Source organism: Dermacentor variabilis, chromosome 5 (assembly GCF_050947875.1).
Source record: "Dermacentor variabilis isolate Ectoservices chromosome 5, ASM5094787v1, whole genome shotgun sequence".
In the NCBI taxonomy this organism is placed as follows: Eukaryota; Metazoa; Arthropoda; class Arachnida; order Ixodida; family Ixodidae; genus Dermacentor; species Dermacentor variabilis.
Genome location: NC_134572.1, coordinates 145,479,115 through 145,486,518, shown reverse-complemented (window position 1 = coordinate 145,486,518; position 7,404 = coordinate 145,479,115).

Genomic DNA, 7,404 nt, shown 5'->3' with positions numbered 1-7,404 from the left:
CGGGCGGAAATATAAGTCCGAAATGAAGATTATGTTTACACTAAACGATACGTAATAATATGAAAAGGTCGTTTAACTTATGCTGTTCGTGATAGTTAAGAAAACGGCATAGCTTTTTTTTTTTTTTGCTATTTCTCCGTGGCTTCACGAAAGCGTGTTTTACTGCAGTGCTTCCGCAATTATACAACCGTACAGCCCGCTATACCAGGTGCATTTTTTATTGTTTTTTTTTTTTAGCTGCATTAAATTCTTTAAGATTGCCTGTGGCAGATAACACTATTTTCATCCTTGAGCTAAACTACTCGATGAGGGGACCATTACTTCAACGAGAGATCGAAATGCTTGATTGAACAATTAGTATAATTGCCCTAATTAGCTTTTATTTATTACCGTAAAGCACGCATTGCAATTTACGATCTGCAGCCGGTGAGGTCGCGAGGCTTATCCACTTAGAACGAATTCTCAGGACTACGCCAGTTTCAATATATGACGTCTCAACGGGCCCGACGAACTGCATTGGCGTTCGCGCAGTTACGTGTGCATCCATGCATAAAACAGGGTTTTCTTTAAGGAGTAAGTGCAACAACAATGCATTTTTAACGCAGCTTTGACGGCGCATATCTGGAAACAGATGCCATCCTCCGAATAGCTTTCAAGTGGCTATGCCTTGCAACTCATTAACCACAATACATAGACTGGTATACGTGACGTAATACAATTAGTTGAAATGATAATTAGTATACTGACAATGTTTATTCAATTAAGCATTTCGGATTCTCGTAGAAGTAATGGCCGCCTCATCAAGTTATTAGCTCGAGGGTTAAAACTGTGCCATATGACAACGCATTTTTATATTTGGTGCAGCTTAAAAAAAAAAAAACCTATACATGACATACCAGGTCGCGGCTCCCCATTCATTTCTTACCGCATTTTTCTGTCTCAAGCTAACCACTTTCTCTACGTAAGTAACGAGACACAAGACCTCACCGAATTCGCTGCATAAGTTACAAGTTATTAAAGATAAAGCATGCCTGCATCAGACACTGTTCCTAGTTGACTGCTCCTAGTAGCCTCTTTGCTAGAGAACAATTTGTCGAAATGAGAGCGCAGTTCGGACACCTTAAATCTATCTTGTGGCCCGCTATGTCCTACTAAGATTTGCATATGCAGCGCGACTCTTCGTATCAGCCACTTATTGCATACGGGGTGATCCATTTTTTAAGCTTTAAAGAATTCTTAAAGATTGCATGCAGCAGAGCTACAGTAACTCTTGTCGTTGAGCTGCGTTATTCGAAGAGGCGGACATTACTAGCATGAGAAATCGGAAACGTTTTCAACAAATTAACGATAATTCACTAATTAACCTAATAAAATAAATATTTCGATATATGATTTCCCATAGAGCGGGTCCAAATACATGTGTGTTGCAGTTACATTTGTGCAACAATACATAAAAGAGCGTCTTGTTAAAAAGTAAGCGGAAGAGCGCATTAGTTAGGGCGAGTTTACATATATCTGGTGTCATTCTCAAAATTCATTCCAATTATATACGTCTTGCGAACTTGCCGGATACAGTTCGTACATCGTAATATGTGCCGTATATTCATTAATGAAGATGTTAATTTGTGGATTTTCGTTAATTGAATATGTGTTGTGATTTCTCATGCAAGTAATGTCCGCCTCTACGAATAGTCCAGCTCAAGGACTACAATTGCGTTATTTGGAACAGGCGGGTTATCACAATAACGTAAAATTTAATATTCATCATCCCGTACAACTTCGGCAGACGAGTTCCCCATTCTCATTGCAATCCTGACTCCCCCGCCCCCGCAGTACCGCTTCCAAGCCCCATTACCCGTTTCAGGAACACTGCTCTACGGAGAAAGACACGTGATGATGGGCCTGCGCATACTTCTTCAGTCGTGCAACTCGATAAGGAGCAATATGAGCTTCGGACGGCCAATAGGAGAGAACTGATTATTCCACGTTGAATGCCCTGGCTTGATTGGCCAGCGCCGGCCCTCGCCGAAATCTGCATTCGAAGGCCGCGAGCTTGAGTCGCGCCTTGTTCTGGTCGCGTGGAAAAGCCACCGCGATCGTGTCGGCCTTGGGGCCGAAACTCTCGCCTAGGCTGCGCATGAACGGATCCAGCCGGCTACACTGCATCGCGCTCAAGATGGCCACCGACGTCAGGTGTAGCGCGAGACCTAGCCGGGGCTTTTAAGCATGCCGCCCACAAAACGTTCTCCCTTCAATTTTAAACCTATAGCTTTGCTTACAGGCTTTTTTCCCAAACTTCGCCCGCAGGACGTGGCTGTCCCGGGTTACGAGCGGAGGGGAGACGGAGAACGAGAAACGTTGGGGCATAGCCAGGCATGTAGGACAGCCCAGATTTGTTGGTGCAAGCAGGGTATGGTATGGTAAAACTTTGTTCCTTCGAAACGCGCGTCAGCACGTATAGTGGGCTCCTCCCAAGTCGGTACAGAAAGGCCGAGCCTCTCTGCCGCGTCGCGGGCCCAATACAGCAGCCCATAGCTGTGCTCCAAGATCCGGGCTGCTTAGGGCAGCCTCCCATTTGGACGAGACGCGACGCCGTCGCCGCCACGTAACGGGGGGCTCCGCCATAGCATGCGTCCTAAGCAAGCAGGGTGTCGGAACGAAATGTTCTTCGCTCTGGTTTTAGTTTCCTCCCACAGAAATAAATTCCGTTCCGGTTCTACTTCGGAACGATATGAAAAGATATGCGTAACGGTTAACGCCACGGTTTTGGTTCGCATGCAAAATTTTGGAAGCGCTGTCACGATTGGAACATAGTATGTTTTTTTCTCAAGAAGTCAATTATGAATTCTGGTATCATGCTCCATGCCTTCAGTCAAGGCACTGAGCATGATCTCGGAAGCCACGCGTCACCTACTGCACTCGCCGAAATGCGTGGACGCTGTTCCGATAAAACGAAGTTAAACCAGCATGAACGCACGATAAAACGACGGTATCAAAGCGTTGTACCCGCATGAAATGAAACGATAACCTTTTCAGCGCGCAAGCCCGGCAGTTTTTCTACGCTGCCGATCTGTTAATTCACCGAGCGGCAAGCTTAGATTGGCGAAGCACTCCACTCGCACTATCCCTGCCTGAGATACGCGCTAATGCTGACGTTGCCTGACGTGGGTTGTTTCGGATTGCCGACTTTACCAATTAACCGAAAAACGATAAGAAGTATTTCGGCTTCACTCCGAAACTAAATTATAAATTACATTTCGGTTACGTTTGCGTCCCGGTCAAAAATATAGCTTTCTTTCTTTTGTTTTCGTTACGTTTCAACACATTAGGTGCAAGTGCTCAGCTCACGCTCTGTCTAGGCGGCAAGTATAGTGTACTAGATTAAGGGTAGTGGGATGGGAAGGCTCCGCGGTGACGCAGCTTTCCCAGAAACGCACAGGTGGCACTGCTAAGCCTTTCACCTGGGCCCTTCATGCATGCATACGCGTCGGATTTCTGCTCGCCCGGCTGCGTTTCGATACTCTCCACCGCGTTCTCTAATATACAGGAAAGAGTTAGAGGTGAAAGAAACAGAGAGAACTCGCTTTGTTTTGCTGTTTTTTTCTTGTGGGGACACAACTTCAAAAAGTTTTATTGGTACATGCGACTCCAAGCATGCGCCGGTGGCACGACTGGCTTATCGGAACCTGCCCTGAAAACATTCAGCGTAGACACATGTTTAGTTCTGCAGAGAGCGCTTTATTTACACAAATGGGCTCCAATCCATGCTGTAAAGGTGGCTGCACAGCGAAGCTGTAAACGACCACTAGACCGAAGGATCATTTAGCGACGTAGGTTGAAATTATTCACGTGGCGAAATTCACATGCACTTTACCTAGTTATTAGGTAAGACCTATGATTTGTCACTTTGTGAATTGACGCTAAGTACCGCGTATCTTTTTCTTCATTTTCTTATAAACACATCGAAAAGCTATATGGAAGTACTGTAGTGGACACCGGTGGACATCAAGACGACTACGGTCAGATGAGGTCAGAAACATCGCACACCAAAGCGGTGATAACCAACCAGCCAGCCCAGTAAAAAGACACAAACTGGTATAGGGTACTTTTCCTCGGTAACGGAAGGCTGTTTCCTATGCACGTGGCACACATTTAACACCTGTATGATCCTGGCGGTGGCCTCCTCCGTTAAGTGGGAGTTGATGACGTCCTCCTCCAGGCTGCCTCCGGTCACGTGCAGTGCCTGGAACACGAGCACGCGGGCAGCACGTTGTGGAAGACGGCGCCGCTGCCTCGGACCGTCCATGGAATGTGGTGGCGTGGTTGGACCGCAGGCCGCGCCGGCAGTGATACACCGGCTGGGGCAGCAAGCGCAGCAACCGGTACGGCTGGTGGCTCGCCTTCAGAACGACGCGTCTGCGCCTGGGATGGGATGCGTCGATTGTAATTAAAGACATGTACAGGGCACGCACGGAAGCTCGCGAAAGTTTTTTACAGGCGACAGGTGGTGGCTTTCATCACAGCACTGTCCCCATCTTCACCCACCTGCTTCCCGTCCACAAGAAGCTGTCGTTTCGCAGTTGCAAACCGACACCGTCCCTACACGCCTCCTCTCTACTCCTTCCTCTAGGTCTCCTCCTCTCAGCCCCGCTAGCGAGGCACTGTGGGCCTCGACATCCAACCCACCTTTCCTACTATATAAGCGTTTTTTCCCTCACTCTCTTTTGAGTGACCAAACTATCCTTCCCTCTTGCACGTTTTGTGACAAAGCAGGGTGATTACCTCGTTTCTACAGACTAGAGTACTAGTTTACAGATATCAGCCCTTAAAGACATAGTGCTCACATATATATGGACAGTTAAAGGGACGTATAGTGTCCGAACACTGGAGACCAGCTTTAAACAAGGGGACTTGCCTTTGTCCCCAATTGAGACGACTACGAATACCCTTTAAACCATGTTCTTGGGCTAAACTCAACCTTCGCATTCGTGGCGCCGTTCTAGCGATTCAAAACTGCTGTGCGATAGTGTGACACAGCGTTACCCAGAGAGCAGGATGGAGCTCTGTCGGGGTAGCGCGTCATTCATTCCACTGGCTCATACCGCTCTCTCCACAACAGCCAAATTGGTCGGATGCTTACCCCGGGACAGAGCTGTCCAGCTGCAGATCGTCGTCGGTTGGCGCAGGTCGCACGGCTGGTTTGGCGTGGAAAAGAAACTCGCCGAAGATGCCTTCGTGCGTGCTGTCATCGGAGTCGTCGGCCGGTCGGATGAGCTCCAGCTTGAAATACACGATGACAGATTCCGGGGGCAGCAGCTCCCGCACGCAGTCCACCACTGGGCATGCGGAGACATGCGCGCACGCATAGTGTGTTTGCAAGTGCTGCATCATAACTTCCAGCGTCATAATATAATCGGTATAGCGACCCCACCAGTCCCATCGGATGGGACACAATACGTGCACGCACCAATGTTCCCGTTTGTGCTCGCAGACGGCATATGCAGGAGCACTATACTGTTCTGAAAAGCGTCAGTATTGCCTGCAGCACATAGTTCATTGTGCAGCAGGAGGCCCATAATCTAGCTAAAGCGCCACCAACTTTTACTTCGCGCGATCAGTCACCTTCGTAGTTCTTTTTTTAAATTTTGGTCTTAAAATAACCCTTGCACAAAATTTCAAACTCAAAATGTTTCCGTTCGATTTCTTTGCGTATGTATGTACCTATGATGAATATTAGTGGATAACGTTGCCATTAACATACCTCAATATGATTTCATCGTCAGCGCGGATGGCTGATCTAAAACTGCAGCACTTCAAGATATTGTCATCAATATGAAGTTTTGAGTGACTCTTCCGGCTCTCGGGGCAAAGTTTTGCCCACTCCGCGAGTATTGCTGACGTCATACGTCTGGATACTGGGGTACCGGCGATAATTGCGAGAAGCACGACGGAATAATCGCTGCTTCCTGGCTTCCATGTAGTGGCAGTCTGCAGATGTCCGAACAGACAAACGGCACGATCTGGCGCCCTACTTGTACCAACTACCGTACCAAACTGATTTCCAAGGAGTTCAGACAGGATGGGGCATTGGATGCGGCGCAATACACAGAACCAGCTCGCGCCGATTGTGTCAGAGCCGGCTAAGGCTGCTTAAAGGTTCTTGTTCGCCTGGTGCCATGATCACAGCCGAGGCGCTCCCGTCTGTAGTCACTCACAGCCGCCAATGCGCATGCTTTCCTTTTTTATATTCACCTTCGTGGCTGCTTGCAGCGCTGTCAATTTCTGACCCACTGCTCTACAGAGAATGAAGTTAAAATGGTTTGCTATATGCAATACGGCAGCCACTGCGATTTGTATAGATAACGACCTCACTGAGCGATGACGACGACTACGATTCTGACGGCAACGACGCAAAGTAACAAGTTCGCGAATAGCAGACGAATTCTGCAACAGGAACCTCAACAAGCTCGCTCCTCAACGTATCTGGTTTATGAGGGCACGTGATCGTGTCTCTGGGCAGTTTTTGGACCACTGTGGATGGGCCGGTGCACGTCTAGCATCGGTTCTTGGCGTGCGTTTGGAATTTATTTGAGAAATGATCATAATTTACTCTGTTGTCATTCAATATTCGTCACATATTTACATCTACATCGCTTTCATTTCGTGATTATTAGAAACACATCAACTCATAAACAAATATACTGCTGCCAGTAGTCATTTAAACACGACGTTTGACACACAGAACAAATTATTATTGAGGGGGAGTGTAGTAGTTGGGCTTAATGCTAGCCCCTCACTTTCGGGTCCGCCTTAAAGGGACGCTTAAGAGGTATATTTAGTTGGGGTATTTAGCGCATTGGGTTTCTGGGATAGCAATGTGGTCACTCTATCCCTAAAATGATGCACGGTAATAAACATAAATGGCACAAAAAGAATTATGACAGGTGTCGTAGCCGGCTTTAAAATTATCGCATCAGCTCACCCTCACTTGGATTTTGAAAGCGTCTGTTCTCTGGTTTTGTTCTTGTATATAGGATGAGGAGGATCAAGTTAGTACATTGTAAAGACGCCCCAAAGCTCTTCCCCCATACGCTGGAACGTTCGACTTTTTGCTTTCGCCTTGGCTAAAGAAAGTACAAGGAAGCGCGCAATGCCTCGACAGAAGTTGTCACTACTCTTCAGTCAGAGTCCGCAGCGATTCCTAAAAAGCCTAGCGTCTTCTTTAGTCGAGGCGCGGGATTGTGCTAAACTCTCGGTAGCGTGGAGCAGCGTCCAGTCAAGGATCGTTTGAAAATGCGCACGTTAACCTAGCAAGTTGATATAACTTCTACTGTGCCATAAAACGTCCTAAACATACGAGCATAGATTTAATTTTTGAGATACGTAACATTGACTTAGCGTTGC